The sequence below is a fragment of the Myotis myotis genome, unplaced genomic scaffold, assembly GCF_014108235.1.
Source record: "Myotis myotis isolate mMyoMyo1 unplaced genomic scaffold, mMyoMyo1.p scaffold_m19_p_8, whole genome shotgun sequence".
NCBI lineage: Eukaryota > Metazoa > Chordata > Mammalia > Chiroptera > Vespertilionidae > Myotis > Myotis myotis.
Window position 1 is genome coordinate 45,220,131 of NW_023416390.1, and position 14,460 is coordinate 45,234,590.

Consider the following 14,460-nt stretch of genomic DNA (forward strand, 5'->3'; position numbering starts at 1 on the left):
TCAACAGTTTTCCTCTCTCATGTTCAGAACTGCTTTATATTATAACTCCATTAGTTTTGCTGAGCAATTATTAGTAGATGAATGTACTAATGATCCCTAAATCCTTTTTATCTGTGGTTCTTTGTGTATTTTTCCCTTTCCTCTGTTTGCCGCTTTTAACGTTTGGCCGTTTTTGCCACATCTATCTTATTAGTAAGTAATTATAATTTTCATTAAAATTTTTTTTCATAAGGAGAATATTTAAGTTATTAAAAGTCAATACTTTTTTTTTTAAGATACTAGAGTTTCTAGCGCCTATTCATTCAATTATAGCACTGGCTTTGGTAGGGATCTAGAATGCACCTGCTTTCAGTGGTGGCCACTGTTTTCTTTCAGATCTTATCTACTGCATATCAAAGGGACCCAGGAAACAGCAACCAGCTTCATTAAGTACCTACAAAGCATAATGTCAAAAAATTAAATCCACTTTATAAAAGGATAAACTTTACTAGGAAATAGGTCTTTGGACTTTTTCCTGAAGTTTTCTATCTTTTAGGTTTAGGGCCTATTTCTGAATTCAGATCCTTCGTATTCTTCTATCCCTAATTTACACTTTCCTTTTTCTCTTCTTCACAAAAGTGACAAGTTTATTTTTAAAGCAATATAGAAAAAACTAATTTTATTATGTCCTGAATATGACAAAAAAGACTTTGGAAACCAGCCCTCGACAAATTCTTTTGCCATGTTTGCTGCCCTAATACTTAGTATTATTTCAGCCTCCTAAACATAGATTAATGAATAAGCTAATAAAACTGCGCTTTATCATCATGTGTATAAAAGCAACACCACTTGGATAATGGTTCTGCAGTGTTTGTTCTTTTTTCCTAGGAGTCTTAGCTTCCAGAACATGGGGAAAGCTCTGGTCTGGGGTTCATAACACCACAGTTGAAGATGTAAGTATTCTATTCCTGAACAGGACTGCTGTTCTATGTTTCTGTTTTTTTAGTCACTAAAAAAAGTTAAGATCTATACTAGCAAGAGGAGACTAGGTATGTGACTAGTACTAACTAGTACTATGTCTACCACAGATACTCTTTCCTTCCTCCCTGGCTGCCACAGGAGAAAAACAGTATATCTTATATAGAATAGGTCAGGTTCCGTGAATAGGATCTCTTTTTTAAAATATATTTTTATTGATATCAGAGAGGAAGATAGAGCTAGAAACATCATGATGAGAATCATTGATAGGCTGCCTCCTGCACAATCCACGCTGAGGATTGAGCCTGCAACCTGGGCATGTGCCCTGACTGGGAATCGAACCCTGACCTCCTGGTTCATAGGTTGACGCTCAACCACTGAGCCACGCCGGCCGGGCAGTGAATAGGATCCTCAGTCATAGATATCTCAGGGAATTCCACGTTCAGAATCTTAAAAATACAACAGCTATTGTTTCTTTTCTTTCTTCTATGTCTTACTATATACGTAACATAACTCTCTAGTTAGAGCAAAGGTTAAAATAAAAATGAGTTAGCTAAAAGAAACAGTCCGATTTACACTTTACGGTTTCAATGAATGAAAAACAGGCTTCCATGACGCACTTCCTTAAATGTTGACCAGAGGCAGAATATAGGAGGGACAGGCAGGTGAGGGGTAGGTGCACTTGTGCCACAGAAACGCTGCGTGGAAAAGTGTCTGTGCTCAGAGGCCCAACAAGGACACGAGCGATGGGCACAAGGCACGACATGGGCACGGCAGGGCTGCCTGTGTTCAATGGCTGGAGGCAGGAGGAACAGGAATTCGGAATCTGAATGAAATACAGGAGCACTAACAGGGCACTTTCCTACAGGTTGGCTAGAAGAGGAATTTCTGGGTGTTTGGGGTGGGGTGGGTGTGAAAGCAGTTGCTGCTCAGTCAGCAGGCCCACACTTCCCTGCTGCTACTCAGCTTTTGTTTCTACCCTTGAACCTGGTTTTCTGTCAAATAGAAAGCATCTGACCATCCTGGCTACTGCTAACAGAGTTATAATTTTTGGACTAATTGCCTAGAATGAATGTTCCCTGAGGCGGGTCAATATGAGGGTTAAAACCCAGTGACCTTGATATAAAATGAAAGGAAATGGGGGTGTTAAAACTAGAGAAGAACAAAGAAAGATCCTAAATTATGCATCACCGATCCAGAGGAAAAGTTTTATGTTGAAAAGGTTACAGAAAGAATTGCTGGTTATTAGAGTTGCCTATCAAGAAAAGATGCCCCCTGTTAAGTAGTGAGTTCCCCATCACTGACAGTGTTCAGTGGGAGGTGGGCATGTACAGTAGGAGACTCCCACATCAGCTGCGAGAGCAGGATGAATGGTGTTTTTTTTTTTAAAAAAAAATATATATATATTTTATTGATTTTACAGAGAAGAAGCGAGAGGGATAGGGAGTTAGAAACGTCGAAGCGAGAAACATCGATCAGCTGCCTCCTGCACGCCCCCGACTGGGGATGTGCCCACAACCAAGGTACATGCCCTTGACCGGAATCGAACCTGGGACCCTTCAGTCCGGAGGCCGGCGCTCTAAGCACTGAGCAAACAGTTAGCAGAATGAATGGTTTTTTAAGGCCTACTCCAACCCTCGGAGTAAGCAATGGCTAATTAACCTACTATACAGTATGAGTGGTCTCCCTTCTCTTCTCAGGGATAGTCATGAACCACAGTGATTAGCGCCAGTGATGGGAACAATGGAGATGACTGGGTTATCCTCCTACATGTCTCCTCCCAAACTGGCCGGGAAGGTGAGAGCCTCCTGCCAGGTTTCTATCCTACAACCGTCCTCTCCCCGCTCCCCTCCACCTTCAAGGCAAAGAGCTCTTTCTCCTTGAAAGCCACAGAAAAAGGAACTCTTTGGACGATGATCCACCCTATCCTTTTCTTAGCAAAATGGATTTGCATTACCCCAGGCATTGGGCTGAGCTGTGAAGCTTGGTGGCGCAGCACCAATGATCAGAACCGGGCCGCACTCCTCAAATGTGGGTATTCCCACAGGTGGGTGCCCAGCACTGAGCAGATGGTGAATGAATAAACACACATCGACAGCATCGATTTTACTTTACGATCTGGGGGAACAAACATGCTTAGTATCTGTGTTGTCTTGTGCAAGAAAGTCAAACAACACAGAGGAGAATGCAAAAGTCACGTGCATTTTCATGATTAAATACACGATTTTAAAGAAAGTGCTTGCTTCCATTGGGGTATTTACGCCTACAATTACAAATCCTGAAGGAACGCATTCTTCCCCACAGTAGGACACTTTAATGAGAAATATTACTCCATGATCTTTAGACAGCAATTCTTGCCTCCTCTCTTTGGTTTTCCCGGATGGAAGTCCAGAGATAAGTCCAGGAAGAAGGATGTTGGTCCCTAGAGATAAACTGTGCTCAAAATCAGCTATAAAATGATTTTGGTTTTGGTCTCCAGGTCATAACCTTCCCCTCTTCATGCAACCACCCAAATTCTTCAAGCTTCTCATATAGATATTTAAATGCATGAATTTTCCAATTCTCCCCTGAAAGCATTACAAAACTGTATATAAACACAGAGGTTCACAAAGCTGCTTTAGAAATCCTTATACTAAAAGCAGGAGAGTAGCTATGAAAACCATCTAGCCCTACAGACACATGTAACCATGATCTGGGAACAGAGCAGGCTACCAAGGGCAAGCCTTGGTTGGGGATGGGTGAGACAGGCAGCTTTCTCTGGGTATAACTTGAGAATGTGAAAAAGCACCCTTCTCTATTATTCAGTTATGGCAGCTGAAGTTTCAGACACTGGTCCAAGCATTTCCATGCGCTGTCGCATAAAGCAAGGCATCACTGTCCCCAGCTTACATGTGGGGAAACTGATTGTCAAGGGTATGAAAGTTGCCCCAGCCAACTACCTAACTTAAAGCTAACACAACTGGGATTCAAACTCAAGTCTGACTCCAAAGTAATACCATTTCCCCCACCATACCATAAGTCTTTTTCCACGATATTCTTCTTCCTCCTTCTAATTTGCCCTCCCCACCACCCCCACCACCACACACACTTTAAACAAATCCTTTTCTTATTACAGTAATTACTGGATTGCTTACCATCCACGTACAGTTCAATCTGAGGCTTTCACTTCCTATTAGCAATCGTGATGCTGGGGTTAGGGTGTCAAATGTGTGGCTGCTTTGTCCTCACAGAATTGTCTACTGTGCTGGGATTATTTAGCTGCTATTAGGGCATAATCGATGCTTGAGCTGTCTGTGGGAGGGTCTGACACAAAAGCACCCTGTATCAGTCAACCCAATCTAAGCTCTAGTATTTACAGCTCTCCTTCCTTAACAGGTGCACATCTCTGTTCACAGCTGGAACTCTGCTTATTTGTGTGCAGCAGGGCAAGGTTAATAGCCACAAAAGATGCAGCCTAATCTTCCCTGCAGTAGTAAACGACACCCTCCCTATCAATCTGTCCTGGGTAAAATAAAATTGAAAACAAATGATCCAGATTGATTTTTTAAAATATATTTTTATTGATTTCAGAGAGGAAGAGAAAGGAAGTGGGGAGAGAGAGAGAGAGAGAGAGAGAGAGAGAGAGAGAGAGAGAGAAACATCAATGATGAAAGTGGATCACTGATTGGCTGCCTCCTACACACACCCCACTGGGGATGGAGCCGGCAATCCAGGCATGTGCCCTTGACTAGAATCGAACCCGGGACCTTTCAGTCCGCAGGCTGATGCTCTATCCACTGAGCCAAACCGTTTAGTGCCAAATTGATTTTTATTGCCAACATCTCTGGATACAAGCATAAGGCTGTCTTATTCTAAGAAGTACTATATCACCACAAATACCTTTTTCAAATTATTGATTTTCTCCTCTCTTTTCTCTGAATCTATCAATTTCTAAAATCAACTGTCCATTTTTCTCTTTCACTCCACACTAATAGCTTCACTCTACATCTAACCTCTTTTCACAAAACATCACTGCGATCTGGCCAGTGTTTTCTCTGATGACTAGATTATTCACTCCACGCCCCTCATAACTCTGTTTATAATTGCGTAGCCCTATCAGAGTCAGATTCACACTACTCGATCCAGATAGGCACTCAGCCAATATATTGCCAATAGCACTCACTCTTGTGCTAACTTAAAATACACAGTGCAGCCTGCCAAGTGTCCTTATTTGGCAAGAAGGTCCCTTAGTTCCCAAGATCTTTGACCATCCATTTTTAGATCCAAATCATCATGCTTAATATTTGGTTATTTCCCTGTCTCTCTCTCTCTCATTCTCTCCCTCTCTCACTCTATCCATCTCTCCTCCAATGTGCTCTTACGTGTTCCCTGAAAGGGTAAGGAAAAAAGATCAACCACCTATTTGTTTTTCTGGACCCCGCACCCCCCCCCCCCCCGCACCCCCAAAGTGTCAGATTATGGTCATTTACTCTGGAATTATTAGCACTAAAACTTTTGATTTAAACAATATCTTCCAGTAAAAAAAAAAAAAAAAAAAAGAAAAGAAGAGAAAAACACCTCCCAAAACAATTCCAAAACAAGTTATCATAGGAACTAAATTGTTTAAGATTAAAATAAACAGTGCACATTGCTCAAAAGACCATTTTTCTTTATCTTAATTCCCTCTTTCCAAACAAAACAAATTCATATTCATTTACAATCTCCCAAATCTCTCCCTATTGTAGTAGGAATTGAAAACAAAGGCCCTACACATGACCAAAACCATAATCAAAATGCAGCCGTCACATATTTTTTTTGAAAATCAAAACCATGAAATTTCACTGTGGAGAAGGTCCTACTACCAAAGAAGACGTTAACTGTCTTGAATCGCTTTTTCTATTTTTGTCTTTAAATGGGTTGGTAGGTTTGGATCCACGGAATCCTGGCTGTTCAACCCAACTGAGCTCAGAAAAGCAAAAAGGTTTTAGGGGTACAATAAGAATATACTTTACAGCCACCTTAGCTCCGGTGTCTTCGAATTAATCCTGTAAGTTGATTTTAACACACCATCATCGCTGAGCGCGGCTTACTGTAGTATCATCTGGAATATGCCACTAAAGTGTGTTGCTTTCGTTATTAAAGAAACTAACAAAAATAGTAATTAAGTTCTCCGTAAATAGTGCTTACGCAAGATCTCGAGGCGCATGAGAAACACAGGTTTCCAGCACTCTGACAACGATCGCCCTTTTTCCTGGGGCAGCTCGGTGTCCCCTGGCCAGTTCTGTATTAAAGTTGCTCTGCAAGCCGTCAGGTCAGGGGCCAGCCAGGCGTGGCGGGGCCTCGGCGCTGTGCCCAGAGCCCACGAACCCGGGACGCCACCGGGTGACCCTCAGCTCCCGTGGAAGGAGAAGAGGGCGCTGGAGGGTGCGGGTGGGCGCAGGCTCCCGCAGGGAAGGAAGCGGCTGCCCCGAGTGGGAGACCTCGCGCCCCGCCCGGCGGAGAAGCCCCGGTTCGCGGTCTCCCCTCGCCCGCGCAGGCTCCGCGGGAGCGCGGCGGCACCCGGCCCGGATTCGGGAGACACGAGTTTCGCTTCCCGAGAGGAGAGGTGCCCGGCGCACCCCCCGCGAGGCCTGCGCGCCGGCGCCACCCGATCGGTGCGGAGGGCCACGGCCCGGGCTGCGCCCCGCTCTCCCCGCGCCAACTTCTGCGTGGGACGCGCCCGAACTTCCCGAGCCGCTCCGACCGGGCCGCGGCGGGGTCCGGCGCCGAGCCCACGGGAGCCGGGACGCTTGCTCCCGCGGCCGCCGCCCGGGCGGGCTCCGGGTCGGGGGGTTGGGGGGGCCCCCGCACGCCGGCCAGGCTCCCGGCTGGGCCGCGGCCCGGAGCGTCGGGACGACTCGCGAGCGCGCGGGCCTCCCTCGCACCGTCGCCCTCCCTGGCCTCCGCCCGGTCCTTACCTGGCTCCCGGCCGGACGCGAGCAGCAGCCGGGGCGCCGGGGCCCCGCGAGCCGAGGGCAGGGGCGGCGACCGGGGGTGGAGAGGACGGCGGCCCGCGCGGCTCCCACGCTTCCGCCGGAGTCAGGAGTTGAACATTCCGCCTCTGCTCCCCGCGCCAATGAGACGGACAGTGCCGGCAACAGCACCACCTACCTCCGAGCGCGGAACGGCCGGGCCTCCCAGCGCCGCCGCCAGCCCGGCCGCCCCGCCGGCAGCTCAGACTCGCCCCCGGGGCCCGGGCGTGGGGCGGCGCTCCGATCCCGCCTGCATCCCCAGGGGCGCCCTCCTGGGACCCCGGGGCGCTCGGCGGGGGCACCTGCCACCTGCCCTGTCGCCGGGGCGGTGCCTCTTCTTCCCTTTGTACCTTCACGTCTTTTTTAACAAGTTACCACCATCTGTCCTGTCTAGCCAGTCCTTATCCACAAACAGTACAAAGTTGGGGGGTTGCTTCCATCCCTGCAGATCTCCCTGATCTAGTTAGGAAGGGGACAGGCCTGCAGAGATATTTACAGGAGTTGGGCTGCAGGCTGCCTCAGGGGAACTGTAGTAGATGCCTGCGGAATTTTGAGGAGGGGGCATGCTCTGTGCCCAGGTTGGTGACTTGAACAAAGCTGAGTTCAGATGAGGACATGCGCGCCCCTGCCAGGTGTCAGCAGAAGGAGGAAATAGATAGCGGGGAGGGAAAGTAACTGTGGATTGGGAAGGATGCTTCTGTGGAGGAAAGGTGAGACGATGTTGCAAAAGTATGGCAACATGTTCAGGGGGGGGGGCGGCGGGGGGTGTTTTGGACTTTATCATCTATGGACACTGGGGAATGTGGAAAGGGAGCATCAAAGGGGTTGAATAGGTCTTTGTCTTTTTATTTTCATGGTGATTTAGAGAAAGAGCAGTCCACGGGAGTTGTAGGATGAGTTGTCAGGACAAAATGGGAAGCAGCGTGAGTGGTAAGTATTGTCCCCCCCTGGGAATGGGACTCCGAGGGCTTGAGTAAGAGTGCGCAAAATGGAATTAGAAAAGCAGTGGAATCGAGAGACATGCTTCAGGAAGAGGCCACAGAAGTTGGTGACCGACTAGATGTAGAAGAGGGGAAGGGAAGAGTCAGAGATGATGCCAGGATTTCAGACCTGGGTGATGGGCACAGGATGGTGTCATTGACAGAAATAGGGATAGTGGAGGAGAAGCTGGCTCCCTGTTGAGCTGAGGTCATGGGACGAAAAACAGGTAAAGAAGCAGCAGTTGAAATAGGAAGCTGAGATACAGAAAAGAGGTCAGGAGGGAAATATTGTAAATCATTCATTTAGTTAGATATGAAAGTGGAGGGATGGGTAAATACAGGTCAAAAAACAGCTTTCTAGTCTGTTATTCAGATTCAGTGGATTTCCCCTTTGACGAGAAATTTATAGCATGGATGGATTCTACTTCGGTAACTGAGAAATTAGGCTCGATGAAAATTGTCATTCCAAAAAAAAAGAATTCCTCATCAAATAATTCTAAAGACCATCTAAACAGTAAGAGAAAACTAAGGCTCTTTAGCATAGGCCCAGGCATAAGGCAGTCATTTTACCTGATCTTCAGAGGCACTAACTACATTGTGGTGGAGAGGACATTCGATTGGGGATCAGAGAACCTGGCTCCAGGTCTTAATCCTGGCACTTACCAGCTGGATACTTTGCTAGGCAGGCCTCAGTTTTCTCCTCTGCACAACAAGAAGGCCCAATTAGATGTTAGCTACAGGTTCCAGCTTTAAAACTATGAATGTATTGCTTTAAATTCGGAGCACATGCCTTAGGAGTCAATATGTTTAGCCACATGACCCTTCCCTCCTATCCATTTTTTCTTCATTCTATCCCCCCCGCCCCCCCCCCCCCCCTTATAACTGGCTAAGAGAATAACCAGCAGGAACAGTGAACAGTAAGGAGGAGTCTCACAGACATGCCTAAATGATCATCCGGTAGACATTCTCTTGTATTCCCAATTATGTTGCCAGCATCTTGAGGTCATAACTTATATTTTATTGTTTGTGTCCATAGCTGGAGTATATACATAATTGTGTGATGAACTGATTGCCTCTAGTATGACTCTTCTTTGGTCAAGTTGCCTGTTTCCTTATGACTATACTGATCTCTTTAGGGAAAAGAACCTAATAACTGTAGTCTAGTGCTTATTCCTATGGCTGACTTTTTCAAACTTTCAAATCTTTTTGGAAGCATAATGGTTAGTTTTCACCCTTACAGGTTTATAAACGTAAATCGCAAAATAGTCTCTTATCAAGCCTTCCTTTTTCTTTATTTTAGTCGCTATACTAAAAATAGATGTACTCTCAGGAGTGGGGTGGATCGGGAGTCCTTAGCACCCACTTGTACCCAAGAACACCCTCCTAAATAAACATGCAATGACACTGAAAACAGTGTATTTGCTATGCAAATTTACCTTAAAGAGAAAGTCTCCTAGCCTCCTTTCATCCAATGAGATTGTTGTCCATGAGTTCCTCTTAAATAGAAATTCTGGAAGTGCCACCAGCTATCAGTAGATCAGCGAAGTGCAGACATAAATTCTATTAAGGAAAGAAGGAAAGGTAACTTAAAAGGAAAGTGTCCTGTGTAGCTTTCCTCCCCTTCCCGTGATAAGAGCTGTGATGAGAGCTGGTACCCAGAGCGTTCTCCCTGGCCATCTCCGTTCTCCACCTTAGATTATGGGTAGTCTGTGTCTGGATCATAGCTAAGCATTGGCGACTGCTCATACAAGGGGTGGTGCTTTATCTCCCGCTACAGTCTGAGTCCCTGGGAAATTAGGCACACACTCAAATGTCTTTTACGATAGGTAGCCATTTCCTTAAAATCGCAAATGAAGATCAGGTCATTGTTTGAGCTTAGTTTGCACATCTAACCTGAGGACTCAGAGAATGCACAAGAATATGTCGGGTACCAAATGTACTTAGGTGATCTAGGCTATGAAAGGAGCAGCAGGGCAAGAAGAGAGATTGGGGACTTCGGCGAATTGTATTCAACAAACATTTACTGAATGGCAGGCACACTGGCTGAGCTTTGTGATTATAACAGTTACTCAGGTGTGGTCCCTATTATCACAGAGTTTTCAGAGTGAAATGGAAGAGCCAGAAAAGACACAAGCCATTATGCTGCGATGTGCTCTTAAAGAGGCAACGATGGGGGCTCACACCAGGGCACCTGACCGTTTGGGGAGGTCCATGAAGGCTTCCAAGACAAAGAATTGCTAAGTCCCTACGAGAGGAATGAAGAAAATTTGCTGGACAAAAAGGAGGGAAAGGGACTATAACAAGAACAACCAGTACAAAGGCCCAAGAGCATTGAACAAGTTCAAGGAATAAATCCCTTCAGTATCTGAGTAAAGACGTTGCCAGGAAGGACTTGTCTCACGGTTGTACTAACACTAGTAGCAGTAGTAATAATAATAATAATGATAATAATAAGATAATAATTGTGATTGCTAATATTTACTAACTTCTCATATGCCATGCACTGAGCTAAGAGTTTTACACTCGCAGCTCCTCTTCATTGTAAACACTCCAGTAGATAACACCCATACGTATCGCTGTGTCTTCACTGTCATTCTTTTTGCTTCAATGTAGTTTTTTGGTTTTCTTCTGTTAACTGATTTGCCTGGTCTCTATGTTTTCTTAATTTTGCTTGCCTCCAAAAGGTCTACAACTAAGCAATGTGGTTCCTCTGGTCTGCCTAGAGAGAGGACAGCAGAGCAAAGAAAGCAATGACTACTTCCCAGCAGCGGGCCCAGGCCCTCTCAAGAGTGAGTTAACTAGTCTATTATAATCAGAAAACCCTGATCAAATTTTAGAGTCACTTTTGCAGCCATACTTCTCTTGTATTATTTTTTTCTCAAGTTGAACTTTTTCCAACGAATATTTTTATAAGTTTTTATTTGCTTTTTTTTCGGGGGGAGGGGGCGGGGCCCCCATTGGCTTTCCCCCAACTTTTAGGTTCCTTTGTATTAAACCCCTGTCTGTTTTTTTTTTGTAACACCTTCCAATGTAGTAAATTTGCAAATTTCATTAACATGCTATTTACTCCCTCTTCCAGATCATTAATAAATGCGACTTCTTATGTATGAAATTTTGTGGTCGAATAGATTTAATTTGCGGTTGTAAGTTCAATGCGTGTTTTCTAAAGGTACAATGCAGGTAGGAACGGTCTTAACCGAGGCTTAAATCCATACCCGGTTTACAGTTACTTTCCTATCGTGCCATCTGTCTGTGTTCTCGAATCAGCGCTGCTGTGAGCTTCACTGAAGCAATAATCCATTGATTTTCCCTTCCCTCTTTTTCAATACAGTCATCATCTTGGCTTTAAACGCACAGCAATAGCAGAGTTAGAACTATTGTTATATTCTAATCCATAGCTATTTATAAAATGAAATTAAGTCTTTTTTTCTCAGTGGATATTCTTGCACGACATAAGAAATATTCTACATTAAAAATTATTTTATAAAATATTTTATTTTTCTGTGCATGGTCTCAATGTTTTAAATAGAAATAGATCTTTTTAATATTTATGTTAAATAAATATTATATATAATATATATATAATATATATATATATATATATATATATATATATATATATATCTCTTAGGGGTGTGTATGTATTTTCTTTTCTAATAAAAATCTGCTCATGGACTCCCTGCCTCCTAGAGAATCTGAGGTGACATTGTTTTTAATAATAGACTTGTACATGCCACCCTCAAGTCAGAGAGTGAGGCTCATTAAGCCTTTGCTTCACTTAATGTCACACATCATCCTACTTGTTGGGCCTCTGTTGAGCCAGTTTTCAGTTTTAGTGAAATGAGGCTCCTTACATGCCTCATTTCAGTGCTTATGTTCCCATACTGCAATTTTAAATCATTATGCATGAGGTTAGTCTTCATGTTTCTACATAACATTTCCTGGAACTATTTTCTTTCCCCTCACCAATAATACCTCTCTCTTCTTTCCCCCCTAAATTGTTAACTGAGGATAAGCCCATGATAATCTTTTCTTTTCCACATTGAAAAATGTATTTAACCTCCAAATCTCAGTTTCCCAATCTGTGAGTTGTCCCTCATAACTTACCTATCAATCTCAGAGGTTTGTGGTCGACTTCAAGTGAGATAATTTGTGTAAAAGTGTTTTATAAGTGATATAAAAGCAAATAACTGCTATTCTTTTTATTGAAACATAGTAAAGGCAAATACAGAATATTGTTTTCATTGAGATATAAAACCTGTATTTCCAGAAGATTTTTCTATGTTGAACTTTCAGTAAATGTCCACTTTTATGGCAAAAGACAGGCTATCCTTTCAGAATTGGCTCCCAATGCATTTGAGTGCTATATCTAAGATTTGAAAATATCAGCATTTTAGAATTTCTCTAACTAAACAGCAAACAATTTCATATCCTATATTCATAAATAACTCCACAGTAGACCTCAGAGTTAAGAAAGATAAGAAAAAAAACCCCACACCAAACAAGTAATATTCATTTTCTTATGGGCAACTCTTTTTCATTCTTTTTTCTTACTTTCAAAGTTTTAAAGAGCTGAACTTTGTCCCAAAACGTCAATTGGGTTATTTATTAATTTATTTTTTTCATCCAGGGCAACTGGTCTTATGTAAATTTTTGGAAATTCTATGAGAGCTGATTCTTGAAGAGGACACTTTACTGGTTCCTCTTCTCACTACTTCATCCTCCTGACATTCCATTCTTTTCATTACCAATCACGCTTAATGATATATCTCTATATCCTTCCCCTACTTTGACCTTTTTCTTTAGAAATGGTCTTAATCTCCAAAAATGATATAGTGGGGGTTTTTTCTCCCCTTGGAGACTGAAAAATCAAACACTCGTAGGTGCATGAGAGGAAGCATTTCAATGGAAGGAGTGTACTATTATAGTGATATACACATAGTACATTGTGGAAAGTTGCTATGAACTGAGTCATGGCCCCCTAAATTCATTGGCTCTATAAGCCCAATGTGACTGTATGTGGAGGTAGGGCTTTGAGGAGGTAATTAAGATTAAATTAGGTCATAGGGTGGGGTTCTTCTCTTGTAGCATTAGTCCTTCTCTCAGACTTCCAGCCTCTGGAACTGTGAGAAAATACGTTTATGTTGTTAAGCCAACCGGTCTATGCTATTTTGTTACGGCAGCCTGAACTGACAAATACAGAAGTACTTCAAAGGAAGACATGCTCTATCAGAGTGAAGTAGAGACTAGAGATAATTATCTAGTGTGTTTACGTCACTATAATCCCCTCCGCCCAGACACATATGCAATACAAACTCATTTTTGCTCAATTATTTAAATGTCTTTATCAAAATTATCCTCACCACCAGATATCAGGAAAAAGTAGAAGAGTTGAAATAGCTAGATAATGGTCTTAATGTTTCAATTCATCAATATAAAGCAAACCTTGCCAAATTTTTGTGGCATATATTTTAAAATAGTTGTAAGTCAGATTTGCAAAATCCTACTGAATTATTTCAGTTGAATAATAAAAATTCGACCTTACTTAGCCAACTTGGCCTGTCTAGATAACCAGTTTATCTGGATCATTTTGCCCTGCAAGTTAATTGCATAAACCTCTCTAACAAGTTTCATTGGGTTAGATTACACAGCTTGATATCTATGCCCAACATCCCCAACCTCTGAGGAAGCTGCATTTTATATTTCTCTAAGTAGATGTCTTCCAGATTATTCTGGTCTTGGAAGATCTGGATGCAGCAAGTTTTAATGTTGCTATCCTGTTATAGAATGAAGCTTGTAGGTATTCTTGAAGTTTTAGGCCTGATATACCAGTCTTATCTCCCAATGTGTATGAAGATGATAACCAACTCAAGCTCTCACCCTTTCCCAAGCAAGTCACTTGTTAAGTTGATGGGTCCCTAGGGTCAAATGTTAATGAGGACTTTAAAATGTCTAAAACTCAAAGATTAAAGCTTTCAATGCAATATAGCATAGGGACTAAAAACTTGAGCTTTGGATGTAGATAGACCTGGTGCTTATGAGCTGTGTGACCTTGGGTATTTTACTCAGCTTCTCTGAGCCTCAGTTTCTTCATCTGTAAAATGGAGATCATAATAGAATTTTTGTTTGTATTAAGTAAGTTAATGTATAGTGTTTTAATCCAGACCTGGCTCAGAGTTAGTGTTCAGTAATGCTACATATTATTTTTGTTATTATTGGTCATATTTCATTTGCTAAATATTTGCTATCATTATTATTATTCAGTTAACTGAATTATTTCTGTTTCCTCTGGAGTCAGTTTTTCTCCTTATTTTCCTCATGGTACTAGTTTTCTCAGATATTTCTGGTGAGCAATAGTTATTGTTTAGATTTAAGAATGAAGAATTATGCTGACTGTTTTGATTGGCTGGCATGGACTTTCTCTACTGTTGGGAAGTAGATCTTTCTCCTATAGGACACTTACTTGAATAGGAAGACCCAATAGGAACCTTAAGTACATGGGAGACAAGCTGACTGGCAGGCTTGCTTTAGGA

The 14,460-nt window shown here is 43.0% G+C and overlaps 1 protein-coding gene across 5 annotated transcripts in view; it reads right to left on the bottom strand.

The window, feature by feature from the left end:
* MAP3K20 (mitogen-activated protein kinase kinase kinase 20) overlaps positions 1-7,119 on the bottom strand; it is a 138,969-nt gene extending 131,850 nt beyond the window's left edge. For 3 of the 5 annotated variants that reach the window (XM_036319960.1, XM_036319958.1, XM_036319963.1), the window contains exon 1: positions 6,894-7,028. The gene's annotated coding sequence lies outside the window, so the exon portion shown is untranslated. Of the gene's footprint in view, positions 1-6,123; positions 6,870-6,893 lie in introns of those variants that run through there. The other 2 variants (XM_036319961.1, XM_036319957.1) reach the window with 2 other exon arrangements.
* Positions 7,120-14,460: the final 7,341 nt, after the last annotated feature.